The 21,848-nt window shown below is 43.2% G+C and overlaps 1 long non-coding RNA gene across 1 annotated transcript in view; it reads left to right on the forward strand.

Annotated features, from left to right (window-relative positions):
- Positions 1-241: 241 nt before the first annotated feature.
- Positions 242-21,848, forward strand: part of LOC138261465 (uncharacterized) — a 107,451-nt gene continuing 85,844 nt past the window's right edge. The window contains exon 1 of the long non-coding RNA XR_011199096.1: positions 242-1,040. This is a non-coding gene — a long non-coding RNA (uncharacterized lncRNA). The remainder of the gene's footprint in view (positions 1,041-21,848) is intronic.

Consider the following 21,848-nt stretch of genomic DNA (forward strand, 5'->3'; position numbering starts at 1 on the left):
CTATTATCCCTCATTTTTAACCAGATCTCTCCAATAACAGCTTCCTCAGCTCTCACGCCCCCAAAGAAGGACATTCGCAGGTCTCATATTTTCAGTGGGCGATGCTGAGCTACCGAGCGCCTCACCAGTCGCTCCTCCTGGTGACAGGGCAGACCGGCTCTTGAGAAGTAATACTTGTGAGATCAGCTGAGCGCCTGGAAGCGATGGGGGACTCCACCTGAGGGGAGGCAGCTGCCACGGGAAAAGCAAACACGCCTCAGACACAGGATGCACGAAGATGCACGCGGACGGTGACAGCGTCTGCTTGGAGCGCGCACATGACACCGCTCCCGGATCTTATCTAGAGACCGCAGGCTCGGCTCCGGGAGGCGTCGGCTTCGGCACCCCTTCGTGGCCGCCTTTCTGTGGCCAGCTCGCGGGGGCCCTCTGCCGGCAGCGCGCAGCCCCGCAGTCACCCACCCGCCTGACGTCTGCGGTGCTTCTAGGAATGCCCCTTCCCTGTTACTATATTTGGAGGTGACTTCTAGGAAAGCATTGCCAATGTTTTTTCATGTCTGTGAACGGTTGGACTTCGAGACACCTCCCTGCAAAGGACCCCGCTCCTTCCAGGGACCCTGTACAGCCGGGGCGGCAGACAGCGGCCTCTGCCTCACTTTGCAACACCCAGCAACCACTGAACATCCCTCCCCTTCTCTGCCCTCCTGGCAGCAGACACTGCTTGCAGCATTTTTTGTAAAACGATATCATATCTTTTGGGTTGCGCGTGTGTGTTTTTTTTCTCTGCACTTGTGGATCTTTGTTTTTTCACCCCCTCTTCTGGGCGCTGGATATCCCCCCCTCCCTTGCTCCGGCCTCTTGTTTGCTTGCGAGCTGTGTTCAAGAAATCTCTCAGCTCGCCAGGCAGTGTGTGATCTCCGTGTCATGAGTCAGGAACTGGAGCAGGATTGCTGCTGCTGGTTGTCCGTCCTCGGAAACGACAAGGCGGTGCTGCGGTACTCAGCAGCTGCTGCTGGCCGGAGCTCACACTCCATACTCACACTGTAAGTGGTATTTCTTTTTTTTTTTACTTCAACGTTTTGGCCTCTGCGTTTTTCATAAAACTCAGTGCTAGCCATTCTCATCCTCCTCAGGTGACAGAGGAAGAGGACTAGTCAGTTTGTCGGATCTGGGTCGGGGTGTCCGGGCTCTACACTTTGCGACCAGGCCTGTACCACTGAAGGACCTCTGTGTGCTCTCCCGGGCGTGGTGACGGTGCTGGCACTTAACGGCCGGGTGTGCGGATCATGCTGGGTTGAAGGCAGCCAGACAATGGCCCTTTACCTGTGCTCCCCTGGGACTGCTCGGCAGACTGTCTGAGACACGCAGCCCAGCTGCGGGCGCGCTTTTCTTCACTCTCATTCCCTTGATGGGCCTACCACTCCTCTTAATTTCATCATTCTACGCTATTCTATTTTATTCTCTATGTATTTCGCTTTCTTTCTCCATTCTCTTTCTGCTCTTCCCCCTTCCATCCTATCCTTTCTCTGCTTAGTCTTCCTTTTCTTTCCTTTTCCTTTTCTTTTCTTTTCTTTTCTTTCATTTCCTTATCCAAAACCCATTCTCCAAGGTGTCGCATTTGACATAATCGCCCTGTAAATCACGATAACAAATCTTCCCTAAACTGTGCACGAGATAACACTCCCTAAACTGCCTAGACTAGAGGTTCTCCTTTTTTTGTGTGCTCCTCTGAGCGCCAGTATGCCTCGCTTTGTCTGTGCATATGATTTTTCAGTCGCAGTTTTTAGGCCTCAAGCGCTATCGAAAGTACTATTGTTAATGGCAGTAACTCGTCTAGTAATAACATTTAACTCTGGTGCACTGTTCATACAATCTTAGCATGATTACTGTACTTCAAGATAATTTTATTTGGGTTAATTGAAAAACAAAAGGTTAGGCAGCTCGTTCGAAATTCCTCCCGGTTTCATAAAACGTTAATCTATTGGGAACACCCTCAAACTCATTTACGTATAAGAGATGTGGAGAACACATTCTTTGGATTTGCTTTTTTGTGAAAGGAAGAGAGTTTCTTATATTTTTTCCAGTCGTGGCTTTAAGTTTAGTTCCTTTCTATCACTTGTTCCGAACATAGGTTTTGCTATATATTACAGTCCTAACCATTCTCTAGCAGTTTACAACAATCTGATCTCATGCATTTACCCATGAAATATGTTGGCTACAGGGCTATTCGATTAATATGATTTTTTTTATTAGTGGGAAACACATGCCATGCGAATCAGCTTGTTGGCTATCAAAGTTAGAGGCCTGAACTGCAAATCATTGTGGCAGAGGAAAGATTCACTTATGCCTCTTTGCTCACATTTTGAAGAGTTTGTCACACCTTTCTGGCAAAAGGTTTACCAGTGACCACAATGGTTTTACTAGAAGTGAATCCACAGTAGGATACACCACCAGAAAATGTCACTTGCTGTTGCATGACATTCACATATAAAAATTACAAAACCTTAGGAGGCAGACTAGCAGACAACTCCATTTTTTATTTTTTTATTTTTTTGGCCATTTATTTACAATTATTTAGCTGCATTCTGCTATAAGTTCCAGGGATCCCTGTGAAATTGCCTAATTTTACTCGAATTAATACATGCCACAAATTGGCCTGAAAAGTAAAAATAAAGGGTCAAAGAAAACTTTATCCGATTGCCCCAACTATGAAATGGTTCACGTGCTTTTACTTACTGGAGTCAGTGAAAGTCGTGCAGGTGAATATCTTTTTAACCTCTTTGTGTATTTGTGTAAGGGAAGGCGTAAAGACTATGGCCCTGTGTTAGAATTTGCTCACACCAGTGCAAATTGCATTTGGGGAGAAATACGTAATATGAATAGTATGTGGTGTTTAATATTCCTAAGCCATGCATTTTCTCATAGTTTTTTAGGTCTTTATGTTGCTTTGCGTTCTGGTTTACATCATATAAGATGAATTGTGATTTGGCGTGCTGGCCCACTTGGAACCAACATTTGAGACAACAGGGGACCTAAGAAAACACTGTGGCATTGGGAACACTGCGGATGTACTTTCTTCTTGAGTCTAAAAATGTGTGATTCTGGAACCGGGATTTTGGGGGCGAGATGAGCTGACATTTTATCCAACTGGCCCGCAAAGTCCCGCTTCTGGTCATCACAGTGTGCAGCACAGACGGAGCACCCCGAGGCTTGATGGCTCTCAAGGGGTCCTGAGTACTAGAGCACCACCAAAGCTATGAACACAGCCGAAAAAGGAGTATGTATGATAGTATGCATGCGTATGGTTTTATAGAGTGCAAACCTAGCTAGAGAGCAATGGAGGGCTGAGCTGTGGCTACAGTTACTACCATCACGCGCACCTTGGCAGAGCATGGTAGCAAAAACAGAAAACTTGTATTGGCTTCTAAATAACTACAGCCAGATAAGAACCACAGTTCTCTTTTCCTAAAACTCAAAGTTTACACCAGTCAATGGGACAGTCTGTTGAAGATGGGTCAGCAGATCGCAGTCTTAATTATCTGGTCTACGTATTGACTAATTGCATTCAATTTAGTGCATTTTTAAAGAATTGCACAACTGCACATTACTTCTTGCAAAACTGAACAGCTGTGTCTGAGTAGTGGAGAACAAAGTCTACGCTCTAGAGAGCTAGTGCGCTGCTGTTGAACTGCGACACATTTTACGGTGAAGTGTACTACATTTCAAGAGGGGTGCTACTGTTAAGAAGTCATTGATGGTTGCAAAATATAAGTGTGTAAGTGCTTACATGTGTTAGGTCACAGCCTCTTGATTTAGCCTATATTACATTCATCAGGGTTCATTCAGACACAAACTGAACAGCAATTAATACGCAGTGCTTGCAATGTAGTGAATCACAGTGCACTGTGCGCGATGTACTGTGGGCATGCCGCAATAAATCGAAAAATCATATGGCCTACACTGATAATTTCCAGGCAAGAGAAAATTGTTCTTAAAATTGACAGCTTAGTGTGATATTCCATCATACTTTAATTATTCACTAAAATATGGGGTTAAACTGAAGCAAAGAGCGGGTTTCTGCCCTGGCCTACTCGGTTGGCCAAGGTCAAGCATTGCACTGTTAGTAACTGTTTGGAAATCTTTTCTGTAATAGGTAAAAGGCATCTACAGGGCAAAAAACGTAATACCTGAGTGTGAATGTAGTTGAATATACGGTTAGTGAATGTATGGATGCGAATCATGTGTTTGGCTGACAGGTCTGAGCTCCTTTGTCTCGCCTGCTTTTCCCTATGCAGATGTAAGGTTTCTTTTCAGCAGGCAGGCTTTTGATCCTGTGCAGGAAGTTGGCCAGCACTCAACATTCCTCACAAAATATGGTATAAAACCTGAAATCTCATACGACTCTGTATACTGTGTATGAATATACGCACCGCTCTGGTGCAATGCATCTTATGTTATGGATACAGATAAGACATATATTAACAAATAATATAGCCATTCAGGCTTACCCACAGTAGCGCAGTGCATGTCTTGAGTCCCTACATTCACACACCGGACCTGGCCATGTGTAGAAAAGTACAAGATATACGTATTTTTAAGTTAAAAACTTTATGCGTTTGTATATGCTTTTCCAAAATATTTTTAGAGTTGGATGGGTTCATTCTTTAAAGTTTCACTGTTGTTTTGCGGATTTCTTTCCTATGATTTTTGCGAAAAATTAAAAGGGCCCAGAGTAAGTCTACTCTTAGTCAGCTCAAAATAGTCTTTGTTCTAAAGTTTTTATTAACCAAGAAATGGAAGTGAATAGGACTGGATGTAAGGGTGTACTTGCCGTAGTCAGTGGTCTATTAGATAAAGGCATCTTTATCAAATATTGTTTGTAAATATAATTTAATTGAAATGTCTTAAACTATTGGTTTGGAGGAAAGGGTGGTGTTTTTCTGAATTTGTATTTTGAGGTAGTTTGCTACAAAAAGTCTACAGAAAATACACGTTTGCGCCCTTGTGAATTACAGACTTTTAACCATAGGAATCCTTTTTTTAAAATTACACATTCTTTTAAAAAGTACATAAAGGATGAAGGGCATGGAGTATTATCCTATATTGCCAACCTTATGATTCTGCTGACATTCAGAAACTGTTGGCCGTGTACTTTGTCATGTTGGGAAGCGCCTCGGTGGCAGTGAGGCTCTGAAATAATAGTGGCAATAATGTTACTACTAATAATAATATTAAAATGATAAGAAATAACCACAGAGATACACAGATGCCCTTCTTTTATTACAAATATTGAGTATGTAAATCGTGTAACTGTACTTATAGGCCAATGGTGATATCTTAGCACCCTAGTAAACGTTTACACACCGCTTGACATTCTGACGCATGATGGCCAAGCCATAGATCCTCTAAAAGGCAATATAGGATTGTAGTTTAAGGCTTCCTGTAGTGTATCTTTTGTGTGCATATATACATTCTAGGGTCGACCGCAGGCCTCCTTAGGAATGTTTACCCTGGAAATCCTGCCTCTGGGCCTCCACTTAGGTCATTCCCTTTGGCCTCTCAAACAATCAACTTTATGTATTTTAAATGATCCATTCTTGTCCATATGGTTTATGGTGAGGAGATTGTGCAGGCTAAATCTATAGGGGACCCTAAAAACTATTTCCTGTTAAATGCTCCTTAGGAATTAATTTCTTTGTTGTTAAATACTCCTCAGCCGAAAACACAACACAATTGTTAACTATTTTAACATGGTGTGCGATTTTTGCTGCCCTAGTGGTGATGGTAGTAGTAACCTTGTGAACGACTAAGATGTTACAAGATAAGGAAAGATTCCCGCCACACGAAGGAAGGCCTCACTTCGCAGCGCTCTCACTGCTAAGTGACAGCAGGGCTTGGTGGTCTGCTCAGTGGTGAAATAAGGATGACAGTAAACTGGGACAGATTTTACATGTGGCCTATACCATCACATAAAACATTTCACGTACGTACTAGAGGTGCCTTTCTGTAGGTGATTCCACCCGACGTGATATGATTAACTCTTTCAAATAGCTGATAATCCGGCATCTCCTACACTCAGTTGCACATCCACCACAATGCATTCGCGTCTCTTTACACTTGTTGGAGTCGTTTTAGAAAAAACAACAACATAGGGAAAAACCCTCCTCGTATACTCTCATATAATGCAAACTTTTTTTTTGTAGTAGGAAAACTAGGGAGTTTCATGGTCCAATTGATAGTCTGAGCCGTTATTACCCGAAGGACTTTAAATATACGCACGGCCCAGTTTATGTAACCATGCAAGGAACACTGTTCTATGCAAGTACATAGTTAGTGAACATTTAGTTATTACTGGCTTCTGTGACATGGAGGACTCTCACAAAAGTATAAATAGGCCGAATCTGGAGTAAAGGCAGACTAGGACCAAATTAAAAAACGACGAGTCTTTTACAGCACGCAGAAAGCAATAATTTGTAGGGTAAAACCAGGGCCCCTGGAATTTTGTGGCAAGAGGAGGCCAAATCATGCTGTCGAGTTCAGTAAATTATGCGGCAACAAAAAAAGCAAATTAAGCGAAATAATGTGGCACATTTTGTAACAGTATTACTGCATTATTTTGTAATTGTTATACTTAGTAACACTGTCTGGGCACTGGTTGTACTGCTATTTTAAACCTAAATATAGCAATAAGTAGCACAAAGGTGACGAGTCCAGCTTTGCAAAGAGTCTTACACTGAGTTGCAACACATGTTGCTGCATTTTTTGTAACTTTTTAACCATTTTAGCTAGAAACATATTTTTTTGGTTAAAATCTGCAGATTCAGCAATTGCAAACAGTGAATTACAGTGGCATAACGGAATATGGTGATGCCACCCTGCAAAATGTGGTGAAGGACCCCTGAAACTACCATATCTCGCAGATACTAATATGCATTGGACTGAAAAGGGGGTCCATGAAGACTGGACCCAGTCCCCAAACCCCTGCCCCGGCATTCCTTTCACCACAGTGCCTGCAAGGGCCAGTGTTACACCCCTGGGCCCAGATTAACAATTATTTGGCATAACATAGCAAGACAACTTGGTGCGCTGCTTCAAATGCAGAGAGCAGGAATGCACCATCATTACTAAAATATGGTGCATTCCTGTGCTCTCTCTGCGCTGGCTCACTTGTGGCTGCCAAGCACCAAGGCGGGCACCCTTGTGGCATGATGCAGTGGTGCCTTTGTTACAGCCAGGATTGTTTTTGTGCAGGAAGGATCACCTTCCTGCACAAAAACAATCCCCAGAGGCATTTTCTTCTTTCTATGTGTGCTGCAGAATGAGGGAATAGCAAGGAGAAGTAACCATATTTCTCCTAGTTATACCTCACCTGGGTAGATTTTGACACATTTCGGCGCTAGTCTTAGTAAATCTGGGAATACGCCTAAATCCATGGTGGATGCATGGGAACATCCATGCTCCATCTATGGAACACAAAGCATCAACTTGTGCTGCCTTAAATTACTTCAGGTTTACTACACCAAGCAGAGTCATGCAAGGTCGCTCTGTGTAGCATAGTAAAACTGAGTTAAGGGCTGGCATTGCCTTGCCTTGCCTCGCCTTGCATGACTGAAGGGCAGTGTAAGCACTAAATAAATCTGGGCCTCGGTGTGCTATTGTAGCAAACAGGATGGCCAATGATTATGAGATGTGATTTATGATCTTACTGTTAACTCAGGGGTATGGTAGAGTAGAGGATGCATACATAAAATTACATAAACGTCCATACAACTACATACTCTCACATACACGCAAGTAAGCCTGTGCATGCCTGCATCTGCACAAACACACACAGGAAATAGAGAAAGAGTGTGGGAGTGAAAGAAATACAATAAATGGGTATGTGGATATATGCACATGCAGAGATAGATGGGTAGACAGACAGACAGACAGGTACAAAAATAGATAGATAGGTAGATAGATAGATAGATAAATAACAATTCATGGATCTATAAAGTGATTGCTGACTATATACATGGGGCCTGATTCAGAAATGTAACTTACACTTCTGTATAAAGTTACTATTTTTTGCAATTCACAAAGGAATTTAATGAGTAGTATCTTTACGACTGCATTCGTGGCAGAGACTCCGCACATAAAAAGATAGGCAGCCATAACAATAATACTCATTAAATTCCTTTATGAATTGATAAAAATTGTAAATCTATACAGAAGTGTACGTTTTTCAGGTGAATCAGGCCCATGGTATTTTGTTTCACATCACAAATGTCACAATAGAAAGCATCTGCAATGCAGTCACACACATTACATATTTAATGAACTGGCAGTCAAATCTGTAAGGGCACCCACTGTGGCCTTGGATCTGAAGCATCATACAAGGCTCATAGCTTCTCTTCATAGATGTGAAAGTTAATTTTGGTACCCAAACTCTTTCTCTTGCAACATGACCAGCTGAACATATATGAAAGAAGAGCACCAAATAACCTTTTCACTCTGCAGTCGAGCGGGTGGTGATGTTGCCCAATGGCCAGAGCTGTTGATCTGGCCCTGGAGAACTAGGTTTAAGTCTTGGTGCCGGCTCAACATCCCATGATTCTGGGTAAATCACTTAATCTCCCTTTTCTTAAAAATGTAATGTAACCTGGTTTTCACATGAAGTGCTCTAATGTCTCTGGACCCCGTATGTGCTACTGGAAAGTGCAAAGAAATAGTGGCAAATGTTATGGCATTATTAAAGTGGTAAAGCACAGATGTTTCTGTCAAAGTCTCTATTGCATGGATTCATTGTGTCATATGTCATGGACCCTAGCTTAGCCTTATTGGGAAGAGGCTAGCTCCTTGTCCCCCCAATGTCTATACTTTCACCTTAATCAGACAAAACTTACATATAGCTATTTCAAGACCCGCTATTCGCAGCTTCACTTTCTTCCTGCTTTTGTTTGTCACCATTCATCAGCCCATGTGCACAGTGGTGGCTTTGAGAACTGATTCCGAGTTTTGCAGCAGAACCTGGAGAGTAGTGGTAAGAAGATTACAGAACATTGCTTAGTTCCTGACAGCACTCCTCCTGCCTGCCCTCACCCATGCAGGGGCAGCAGCTGTGTGTGGAATACCTGAGGACCCCCGGTCTAGGGTGGTGGGTAGTACGAAGGCTGCTTTTGACATACCCAAGTTCACTGCCTGTGTTCCTCTGCTATACCTCTCTCTGAGGACACCTTCTGCCTAGTGGATCCCTGTCTCATGGGCATGTCTGGTGATCCATTCTATCAATAAAGTGGATGCTCGGCTCTGAACTAAGAGCTAGTGTGGAACTCTGCCAAAAGTAAAAGGTTCCACCGTGATCAGTATTGGACACAAGCAGGCATAATCAGTTTTTGGTTTGATCACAGAACCAAAGATGCAGCTTGATGCAAAGACATTTTACGTCTTTTAAAATGGTCACAGGAACATGCTGAATGCCTCAAGTGTAATCAATTCATGTCCTTCACCTCATTCTCGTTTATTTTTAAATATATTTATCTTATTACTTTTGTTTCTTTGTCTTCACAGCACTGAGAAATCAAACTACCTTAAAGAGGAGTGGGCCCGATGCACAAAGCCATTCATCTTACAATGGCATAAGATGTGATACCGGAATATTGATTTTAAATATCGTGCTACAAACATATCATAGTAAAAATAGACACAACCAAAATATCGAAGAAGTAACTATATAATGGTAAGTAAAGATTTACTATACCCAACTCCACATAAATTTACCTTGACAATAAAAAAAATATATTTTTAAGTGGACAATAAATATGTATGTTCAAGATATGTAGATTTGGAGTTAAGAATAGTAAATCTATATTTACCTATATATATATATATATATATATATATATATATACATTTCACAATATTTTGCTTGTGAGTATGTTTGCTGGGATCATCCTATATTTCCGTAGTCAATGCTGTGACATACAACCTGAGGACATTCTTTATTTCCAAATGCAAGTAATTCACAAAAGGGAAACTTACACTTGTAAATCCGTTTACCCATTTGTCATATTACCATAAAATATTTTATATAACCAGAGGTAAATTGTGCTCCAGGAGCGGATGCTGGTCTTGCAGGGCGTGGTGTCCTTAAAACCTGGGGAACATCTTCAAACTAGAGAGTTTATGGAAATTTACAAAAATGTTTCCAACCCGTTTTCACCATGAAAACAGTAATAAATGTATCCTTGCCGAGGACAGGTGTAAACACCTTTACAGAGAGGTAGTGAGCAGGGAACACACACACAGTTGGAGTGGATTTGTAAGGGTAAGGTTTCTCAACAGGGAAATATCAATTCTGTGCCGAAAGAAAATGAAAAAAGTGCTATTGTACTGATGTCTCTCAGTGTGCAACTGCACATTATGCACAATTATGCATTTAGAAAACCTTTTGTGTAGAAGTAAATTGGAATCGTCAAAAAATTTCCGAGTTTAAATACTGAAAACCCACAACTATAATAGGTTTCCAAGAGTTCTTGTAGAAAGGTTTGTGAATTCCTGATATTTGCAGATCTGCCCTGAGGTAAGGTCGACAGACTGTGGGTGAAGGTTTACGAATATCTTCACGACCATGGTCCAATACATTGTATAGGCCAGCAGGGAGTGATTGCAAACCTTTGCTTGCTTGCCAACGACCACTACGGACGACTCCAAGGCCAATGGTGTTTATGCTCCTGTCCCTCCTCCAGTAGTTATCTGAAAGAATCTCGCTTGCATTCTTACAAAAGTAATTATGGACTGCATTTGGAGTCTTAACATTTCTATGAGTATGCTAATATATTGTAATGAGGCTTGCTCTCACTATTAATATGTTACACCGTAGCAGGTTGTGTATTCATAACCCTGCATCTATTCTCTTTTTGATATGAAAGCCACTTAGACGAGATTTGTAAATTTACTTAGATATGGTTTGCAGTGGAGATCTGTCAAGCACAGTTCAAGTCTTGTGCATGACTTTAGTTTATTATATAATCACATGGCTCCTTCCATTCATTCCCTGAAAATGCATTTATTCCTACCCTTGACAGGAGTAAATATCTGATTGGTTCGAGAGTAGGAATGGATTAGCAATTGCTAAATACCACAAACTCTGTAGTTTGTGGTTTTCTCAACATTTCAGGATTTCCACGCCCTCGAAGGCCTACTCCCTTCTGCTGTAGAAGTATTTACTACTGTGTAATAATATCCATTGAGTGTTAGTATGCATGAGTAAATCAAGCTGGTTTGCTCAGGAAATCTGTTAGACTCAGTTCTGTTTCTATGCCATTCTTATTTTAATGTATACTATGAGTGTTTCATTTTCATTCCCTCTCTGGCAACATACCTGCTCCTGATCTTGAAAGAAGTGCTTTTCTGACTGTTTCTACTGTGGAGATGCCTGGAAACAAAGTTTGTAAATATCCACAAACATTTTAGTTTGCAAATGTTCCCAAACTTTCAAGGATTTCCACGCCCTGGAATACTACTCTGTGCCCCGAAGTCAAATTAGCTTATGGTTATACTTCATTGCTGTGTCTCAGCATTATGCTTTGGTAAACCAGCTTGGTTCCGCACGAATTCTATTAAGCAAAGTATGTTATTGGGACAGTTTTAATCAATTGTATAATGTTAGTGTTCCATACCCTCCCTTTTCTGTTCCCTGTCTGAAAAGGTATTTACTCCTGCTTTAGACAGATTTAGATTCCTTGACATTACCACAGTGGGAATTGTGGAAAAAGTCCACAAACTAGTTTGTAGATGTTCCCAAAACCTTGAAGGACATCAATATCCTGGAACACTGATTTCCCTACCTCAGGTAGGATTTACCCGTATGGAACTTTACACCACTGTGTGGTAACTAATAATACGCATGGATAAATCGGTGAAGGGGTATAATTTTGCCTTTAAAGTTTCTTTGCACTTGTGAATCAGATCGTTTGCACGTGGAAGTTGAATGGCTTTGTGAGTCAGACAGCCTATGTTATAAGGTTGCTTCATTCCGTGGGAAAGGGACCGATAAATCCAAAGAATTACAAGAAAAACATTAAAAATAAAAATTTGCTACAATGAAAAGTGAATGTGATGAATTACATCAATTGCTGAATAAGAAACATCTATTCTGCTCTCCTGATCATTTTAAATAATGTAAAATGTTTTTCCTTAATAAAGTCTATCCCTAGGTCTGCAAACGAAACTAAAACTGCACTTGTTCTTTGTTCCCAGATCTGATAATAGTTGAAGCTTCTACTTTTACCAGATCCACGCTCTGCCTCCCAAACACAAGTAGGGGAGCAAAACATCAGTTTTATTTTCAGACTATTGTTCCTGTGGGCCTGCAGTTTCTATTTTTGCTTGTTGGAGTTCCTAAATGTATCTATAATTTCCACAGGGAATCTAAATCCTTTTTTAGGTTTCGCCTGAATGCGTGCACTTGCATGTTGTGCTTGCAAAAGCTTTTGTGATAAACAACAAATCTTAGAAGGGATTTACAGCCTACCCACATATTACTTACCATGGGTAGCTTTTCTGGTCACTCTCGTTTTCTTGCTTGTCACTGGTCAGCAGCAGCTTCTCATGCCATTTCCTATCTTCTTTTCTCATCTTCAGCTGTCACATGGAGCTTGGATGAAGAACTGTTTCTGGCAGTTGCTAGTGGCTAGTCCACTAGCCGTGTGCTTTCGACAAACTTTTTTACCATTTTACCATTTGGCTCATCTCCAGCATGTCACTCTCCTAAAGCTGCTATAACCACTTAGCATTACCCACTGAGAATAGACAGCAGCACATCCTACGAATGACACCTATTTACCTCCCGCTCATATGTTACTGCCACGTGAGTGTGCTTCACCATATGTCATCCACCAGCAAAGTGCATTGATTGCGAATCACATGGTGCCCAGTCACTATTGTAGGACGATTTAGAACAGTGTTTAGGCTCCCGAGAGGCATGTGTGGGTTCCAAGGCCAATAGACACATTGACAATTCTCCAATCCTAGGCTGTTTAATAGATTCCCAGACTGCCTTCCCATCCGACTACCAAAATATATTCAGCCATTGCTGTCATGTGACCCTGAAATACTTATATTATGAGCAAATGTTTGTCAAAAGGTTGATAAAAGACATCAGATTAAATGTTTAGATTTACTGATAGTCCTTCTATGCAGTGGCCAATGGCTTTAGCTGTAAGCAGAGTGGACAGTTGGAACTGGTTGGTGGTGGCAATGTTCATGGGTCTGAGCGTTTGTTTGACCATCTCTTTAAACTCTTACTCTGGTGAGGCATTTGTGCGATATGTTAGCTATGCCACCTCAGATAGAATTTGCCGCAGGACTGCTATGAGCACAATTGGTTGCTTTCGCTCTTTGATAGCTGCTACGTTTTCTGTGTACATGTGTTTCGGATGTGCCACTGGGGTGATATTTTCATGAGTCAAGCACTACACTTAATTGGAGTCAGTCATTTTATTTGCTTGGATTCCGGAACATGCAATTTTATGTCTATTTGGATTGGATTTTGCTACACAACTTTGCAAAAAACATTGACAAAGTCAATAGATTTCGCTTAGGAGAAACCTATTGGCTTTGCCAATGCTTGTTAGGTGTAAGACTTGACAGATTAGCTGTCAAACTGACCTATTGCAAACAATGTACTTATAGTAGACTTTGAGTCTGCACTTGGAACCATAGGCTTCCTATGACCAACATCTTTTCGCTTTTGGCATGTGAATTTGTCAATCACACATTTGCTCAGCCCAGTGAAGCATTTATCTTTCACCTATTGTTATTGGCTGGTGGGTGTATCTACCTACATATGCTAGGGTGGTAGCTGTGAACTGCATGTCAGACTACTTTCCAACTATAGCCCTCTCCGTCCACTCCTGCTGGCTCATTGCTGTGTACCTTGCTCAAGTGTGCTAATGCTGCATGCTTCAGCGCATTAATCCCACACCTATTGGCTTTGTCAATGCTTATTTTATTTATTATCTGGTTAAGACCATCAGGTTCTCTGAGTGGCTGCCAGTTTATTCACTTTAGAAGCAAAATATTTTTTATTTTGAACCAGTGGCAAGCAGCAGCCGTTTTTTCTATCTCTTGGTAACAATAGTACTTTTATCACTATGTTATAAACAAAAGTGCAGAATGATTATACAACTGTATGGTCTCTCTGCCTTGTGGATTATTATCAACGTAGAAAACATGATGCAACGCACAAGTCAATGCTTAATTTGTGTGGGTGCTTGCAGGTGGTGAGCACCAACACTAATTTTTGCAAAACAGGACTTTATTTTCGTTATCAGAATTTGACCAGGAGCAAGTCAGAGAAAGGCTGAAAAAGGAGACAAAAGGAGGAAGGAAAGGTAAAAAAAAGTGACAAATAGAGAAAGCGGGATGAAAAAGAAGGTTCAAAAGGGGGACAAAGAGACAAGAAGTGTAGGTGGTGGAAGTAGGGGGCAAGAGGTGGAATCAAAACTAGGGTATCTTGCCATCCATTATCCCCCACACTCATCATCAGCTGTGGGAGTCTTCAAGGAATGACTTAGACCTTGCATTTATGCATTTATTTATTTTATTTTTTTGTCGACATAAGCACTAGTTAGAGAGAAATCTTTGGGCCAACATATTCTGACGTGCAGTAGACAATTTCAAACACAAATTAGCCATGCAGAACAAGCACGTTTAAATGAGTAGTGGTTGTAACATGCTTCTCAAAGAGATATCACGATAAATGTCCATAATTACATTTAAATTGTCATAGTTCTGCAAGGAGTTATTGTAAACTTGAAACAAATTCAACAATCACTTTACCAAACGAAAATGTCTTAATGCTTTGCACGTGTGCCACACTGCATGTCAGCAGGGTGATTTTACCAAATTTGTCAACCCTAAAATTCCTACAGCAGATTCGTACAGTACAAGTCTTTGCACCGAACATGTTGTGCTTGTTTTTAAACCTAATGGTCCATTTCTATTTATACCAAAAATGTTTAAGCAGAGGATTTTGATAAAAACAATGCTGGCCCCTGGTGTCTCTAACAAAACTATGACATCACTCCTGGGCACACAACATACACTCCTCCATTTTAATTACCCATACATGTCCACAATTATTGGTTTCATCTGCATTACATACCAGCATGGTCATTCTATGGTGTGATTAACTTTTAACTTGCATATGACATACTTGTTATTTTTTTTTTTTGTAAAAGCCTCAGCCACATTTCTCCTCCCTTCTCTTTGTACTCTACTCGTCCTCCCTAGTTGTGGGTAAGTTAGCTTGCCCGGTGAAAATGAGTAGCTATGAAGCTGAAATATTTATGCAGGTTCTGTCCATCTGAAGAATTAATGGCATGTCACTGAGCTGGGGTGGAGGACTGAGGTTGAATGGATTGTGGCTGCTTCAGGGATTTGTTGATTGCTGTGTGGCCAATTTGCAGGGTTTACGTAGTTTACCCTTACAGAGTTAACCCTCTTGAAGAGCTATTCTTCTTGAATCAAGAGGTTAGCTGCACTAAGTGAACAAAGCGCATTGAAGACATACAAAAGACATGTGATTTACCCTTTTCTCTAAAGCTGTGAGGAATTTTAGCTATTTTTGGGTGAAATGGGTATTTGTTCCAAAGTGCCATTGCTTGCACTCTGTAACCTTGTCTGACAATTGTCACTTTAGCGATAGAAAACTACTCTAAGTGTGCCTCACTTTATGAATTGAGGTGCAGAAGATCTGAGTACCTTTAATTTTTGTCCTAGAGGCCCCATAGGTGGAACACTGCTTTATGTGTTTGTCATGAAAGTTTAACTTGGATCCTGACAAAGACCAGTAAATGACTTTTGGGTGGAATACTTGTAGGAAGTTGGCTCTGTATGTGCTATTTCAAAGTAAGGAATAGCATGCACAGAGTCCAAGGGTTCCCCTTAGAGGTAAAATAGTGGTAAAAAATAGATAATACTAATGCTCTATTTTGTGGTAGTGTGGTCGAGCAGTAGGCTTATCCAAGGAGTAGTGTTAAGCATTTGTTGTACATACACAAGACAATAAATGAGGTACACACACTCAGAGACAAATCCAGCCAATAGGTTTTTATATAGAAAAATATCTTTTCTTAGTTTATTTTAAGAACCACAGGTTCAAATTCTACATGTAATATCTCATTCGAAAGGTATTGCAGGTAAGTACTTTAGGAACTTCAAATCATCAAAATTGCATGTATACTTTTCAAGTTATTGACAAATAGCTGTTTTAAAAGTGGACACTTAGTGCAATTTTCACAGTTCCTGGGGGAGGTAAGTTTTCGTTAGTTTTACCAGGTAAGTAGGACACTTACAGGGTTCAGTTCTTGGTCCAAGGTAGCCCACCGTTGGGGGTTCAGAGCAACCCCAAAGTCACCACACCAGCAGCTCAGGGCCGGTCAGGTGCAGAGTTCAAAGTGGTGCCCAAAACACATAGGCTAGAATGGAGAGAAGGGGGTGCCCCGGTTCCGGTCTGCTTGCAGGTAAGTACCCGCGTCTTCGGAGGGCAGACCAGGGGGGTTTTGTAGGGCACCGGGGGGGACACAAGTCCACACAGAAATTTCACCCTCAGCAGCGCGGGGGCGGCCGGGTGCAGTGTAGAAACAAGCGTCGGGTTTTCAATGTTAGTCTATGAGAGATCTCGGGATCTCTTCAGCGCTGCAGGCAGGCAAGGGGGGGATTCCTCGGGGAAACCTCCACTTGGGCAAGGGAGAGGGACTCCTGGGGGTCACTTCTCCAGTGAAAGTCCGGTCCTTCAGGTCCTGGGGGCTGCGGGTGCAGGGTCTCTCCCAGGCGTCGGGACTTTAGGTTCAAAGAGTCGCGGTCAGGGGAAGCCTCGGGATTCCCTCTGCAGGCGGCGCTGTGGGGGCTCAGGGGGGACAGGTTTTGGTACTCACAGTATCAGAGTAGTCCTGGGGTCCCTCCTGAGGTGTTGGATCGCCACCAGCCGAGTCGGGGTCGCCGGGTGCAGTGTTGCAAGTCTCACGCTTCTTGCGGGGAGCTTGCAGGGTTCTTTAAAGCTGCTGGAAACAAAGTTGCAGCTTTTCTTGGAGCAGGTCCGCTGTCCTCGGGAGTTTCTTGTCTTTTCGAAGCAGGGGCAGTCCTCAGAGGATGTCGAGGTCGCTGGTCCCTTTGGAAGGCGTCGCTGGAGCAGGATCTTTGGAAGGCAGGAGACAGGCCGGTGAGTTTCTGGAGCCAAGGCAGTTGTCGTCTTCTGGTCTTCCGCTGCAGGGGTTTTCAGCTAGGCAGTCCTTCTTCTTGTAGTTGCAGGAATCTAATTTTCTAGGGTTCAGGGTAGCCCTTAAATACTAAATTTAAGGGCGTGTTTAGGTCTGGGGGGTTAGTAGCCAATGGCTACTAGCCCTGAGGGTGGGTACACCCTCTTTGTGCCTCCTCCCAAGGGGAGGGGGTCACAATCCTAACCCTATTGGGGGAATCCTCCATCTGCAAGATGGAGGATTTCTAAAAGTTAGAGTCACTTCAGCTCAGGACACCTTAGGGGCTGTCCTGACTGGCCAGTGACTCCTCCTTGTTGCTTTCTTTGTTCCCTCCAGCCTTGCCGCCAAAAGTGGGGGCCGTGGCCGGAGGGGGCGGGCAACTCCACTAAGCTGGAGTGCCCTGCTGGGCTGTGACAAAGGGGTGAGCCTTTGAGGCTCACCGCCAGGTGTCACAGCTCCTGCCTGGGGGAGGTGTTAGCATCTCCACCCAGTGCAGGCTTTGTTACTGGCCTCAGAGTGACAAAGGCACTCTCCCCATGGGGCCAGCAACATGTCTCTAGTGTGGCAGGCTGCTGGAACCAGTCAGCCTACACAGCTAGTTGGTTAAGTTTCAGGGGGCACCTCTAAGGTGCCCTCTGGGGTGTATTTTGCAATAAAATGTACACTGGCATCAGTGTGCATTTATTGTGCTGAGAAGTTTGATACCAAACTTCCCAGTTTTCAGTGTAGCCATTATGGTGCTGTGGAGTTCGTGTAAAACAGACTCCCAGACCATATACTCTTATGGCTACCCTGCACTTACAATGTCTAAGGTTTTGCTTAGACACTGTAGGGGCACAGTGCTCATGCACTGGTACCCTCACCTATGGTATAGTGCACCCTGCCTTAGGGCTGTAAGGCCTGCTAGAGGGGTGTCTTACCTATACTGCATAGGCAGTGAGAGGCTGGCATGGCACCCTGAGGGGAGTGCCATGTCGACTTACTCATTTTGTTCTCACCAGCACACACAGGCTTGTAAGCAGTGTGTCTGTGCTGAGTGAGGGGTCTCTAGGGTGGCATAAGACATGCTGCAGCCCTTAGAGACCTTTCTTGGCATCAGGGCCCTTGGTACTAGAAGTACCAGTTACAAGGGACTTATCTGAATGCCAGGGTGTGCCAATTGTGGATACAATGGTACATTTTAGGTGAAGGAACACTGGTGCTGGGGCCTGGTTAGCAGGGTCCCAGCACACTTCTCAGTCAAGTCAGCATCAGTATCAGGCAAAAAGTGGGGGGTAACTGCAACAGGGAGCCATTTCTTTACACAAGCCCCCCCCAGCCCACAGGCCAGGAGACTCAGCCAACGCTGGAAGAGTCTTCCTAGTCTGTCAGGCGAGGAAGAGTAGAGGAAATGGCTGGTTTGTTGCAGGGCCTACTCTGCCTTACATCCTCCTGTTCAGGTCATTCCCTCTGGGGAACTGACCCACTTCCACAGTGATAGGACCTAGTCTGAACTGCCTCTTGTCTGTGCTTTTTATGTCTTCACCCATTCTCTCTATTTTGGGGTCAGAGGTATCCACCTCTGCTAATCTTATCTTAGCCAAGGTCACCCCTAGCTTACCCAAAGAGGTTACCCAGAGCTGGAGTAACCCCACCATGACCAACAGGGTCAGGGGGCCTAACTTGTTATTTGGCATGGGGTCAAACCACCATGCCAAGGATAGTGCAGCCATAAAGGCTAACACCCAGCAGAGGCCACTGACAGCTGTCAGTGCCCAGAACCACACCTTTAGCTCTTCACCTAAAAGGGAAGGGGCTAAGTTACAGGCTTCTTTGGGTTCAGGTTGCCTGTCTGCTGTATTGGAGTGGGGGGTTACCACATCTTGTAGTGAACACCCTTCTTCCACTCTTTCTTCTGTTAGCTGAGGAGCCACCCACTCAGGTTTAACAGTTGCCTGACTAGCCAGGACTTCTTGTGGGTCAGGTTGGACTTTATCAGGGCCATTTTTGGAGTTCTCCCCTACTGGAGCAGAATCTCCCTGGCTTGCTGTAACCTTGGCTAAAGGTTGTCCACCCTTCCTACTCTGTTTTCTTTTCTTCTTCTTCTGGGGCCTGCTTGCATTTACTGCAGAGGCAGGACTTCCAGAATCCTTGGGAGAGGACTGGCACTGGACCAGTTCCTCTCTTGGGCTCTGACTAACCTCTGGGTAGTCATTTCCAAGGAGACAATCAAGGGGGAGGTCTGTACTGACTACTACCCTTCTCCAGCTAAGAGTGCCACCCACTTCTATGGGTACTAAAGCCACAGGCCTCTTAGTGACCCTGTCTAGGCTAACTCTTACCCTGGCAGTCTCACCTGGGATGTACTGGTTTGAGAGCACCAGCCTGTCATGCACAATAGTGTGACTGGCACAAGTGTCTCTCAGGGCAGTGGTTGGGATTCCATTCACCAGTAGGTGGTGGAAGTGTCTACTTCCCTCTGGAATCTCCAACTCACCTGTTGGGCCCTGTTTCCAGTTGAAGGCTATGAAGACCTCCTCATCTGAGGAGTCATCTCCCATGGCTACACTGGTTACCCCTGGAATTTTGTTCTGGGGTTTGTTTTTGGGACAAGAAGTGTCCTTGGTGTGGTGCCCAGACTGTTTACAGTTGTGGCACCATGCCTTAGTGGCATCCCAGTTCTTACCCTGGTACCCACCTTTGTTTTGGGTTGTGTCTTGGGGCCCACCCACCTGTTCTGGTTTTTGGGGGCCTACAGAGGACTCTTTTTCTTTGTTTCTAGTGTCACCCACTTTCTCCTGGGGAGTTTTTGTAACCCCTTTCTTTTGGTCACCCCCAGTGGAAGTTTTGGTTACCCTAGTCTTGACCCAGTGGTCTGCCTTCTTTCCCAATTCTTGGGGAGAAATTGGACCTAGGTCTACCAGATACTGATGCAACTTTTCATTGAAGCAGTTACTTAAAATGTGTTCTTTCATAAACAAATTATAAAGCCCAACATAGTCACACACTTCATTTCCAGTTAACCAACCATCTAGTGTTTTTACTGAGTAGTCTACAAAATCAACCCAGGTCTGGCTCGAGGATTTTTGAGCCCCCTGAACCTAATTCTATACTCCTCAGTGGAGAATCCAAAGCCCTCAATCAGGGTACCCTTCATGAGGTCATAAGATTCTGCATCTTTTCCAGAGAGTGTGAGGAGTCTATCCCTACACTTTCCAGTGAACATTTCCCAAAGGAGAGCACCCCAGTGAGATCTGTTCACTTTTCTGGTTACACAAGCCCTCTCAAAAGCTGTGAACCATTTGGTGATGTCATCACCATCTTCATATTTTGTTACAATCCCTTTGGGGATTTTTAGGATGTCAGGAGAATCTCTGACCCTATTTAAGTTGCTGCCACCATTGATGGGACCTAGGCCCATCTCTTTTCTTTCCCTTTCTATGGCTAGGAGCTGCTTTTCCAAAGCCAATCTTTTGGCCATCCTGGCTAACTGGATGTCCTCTTCACTGGGGTTATCCTCAGTGATTTCAGAGGTGTTGGTCTCTCCTGTGAGGGAACCAGCATCTCTGACTATTATTTTTGGAGTCAGGGTTTGAGGGACCCTGTTCTCCCTAGATAGGACTGGTAGGGGGGAATTGTCCTCCAAGTCACTATCCTCTTCCTCTGAGTTGCCACCCTCAGAGGGGTTGGCCTTTTCAAACTCTGCCAAAAGCTCCTGGAGCTGTATTTTGGTAGGTTTGGGGCCCATTGTTATTTTCTTTATTTTACAGAGTGACCTTAGCTCCCTCATCTTAAGATGGAGGTAAGGTGTGGTGTCGAGTTCCACCACAGTCACATCTGTGCTAGACATTTTGCTTCTAAAAGTTGGAATACTTTTTAAGAATCTAAAACTGGTTCTAGAATCTAATTCAAACTTTTACAAACTTTTAAACTCTAAAAGAAATGCTAAACAGGATCTAACACAAGGCCCTAGCAGGACTTTTAAGAATTTAGAAAACTTTTCAAATTGCAAAAATCAATTTCTAATGACAATTTTGGAATTTGTCGTGTGATCAGGTATTGGCTGAGTAGTCCAGCAAATGCAAAGTCTTGTACCCCACCGCTGATCCACCAATGTAGGAAGTTGGCTCTGTATGTGCTATTTCAAAGTAAGGAATAGCATGCACAGAGTCCAAGGGTTCCCCTTAGAGGTAAAATAGTGGTAAAAAATAGATAATACTAATGCTCTATTTTGTGGTAGTGTGGTCGAGCAGTAGGCTTATCCAAGGAGTAGTGTTAAGCATTTGTTGTACATACACAAGACAATAAATGAGGTACACACACTCAGAGACAAATCCAGCCAATAGGTTTTTATATAGAAAAATATCTTTTCTTAGTTTATTTTAAGAACCACAGGTTCAAATTCTACATGTAATATCTCATTCGAAAGGTATTGCAGGTAAGTACTTTAGGAACTTCAAATCATCAAAATTGCATGTATACTTTTCAAGTTATTGACAAATAGCTGTTTTAAAAGTGGACACTTAGTGCAATTTTCACAGTTCCTGGGGGAGGTAAGTTTTCGTTAGTTTTACCAGGTAAGTAGGACACTTACAGGGTTCAGTTCTTGGTCCAAGGTAGCCCACCGTT

This window comes from Pleurodeles waltl, chromosome 10, assembly GCF_031143425.1.
Source record: "Pleurodeles waltl isolate 20211129_DDA chromosome 10, aPleWal1.hap1.20221129, whole genome shotgun sequence".
Classification (NCBI taxonomy): domain Eukaryota; kingdom Metazoa; phylum Chordata; class Amphibia; order Caudata; family Salamandridae; genus Pleurodeles; species Pleurodeles waltl.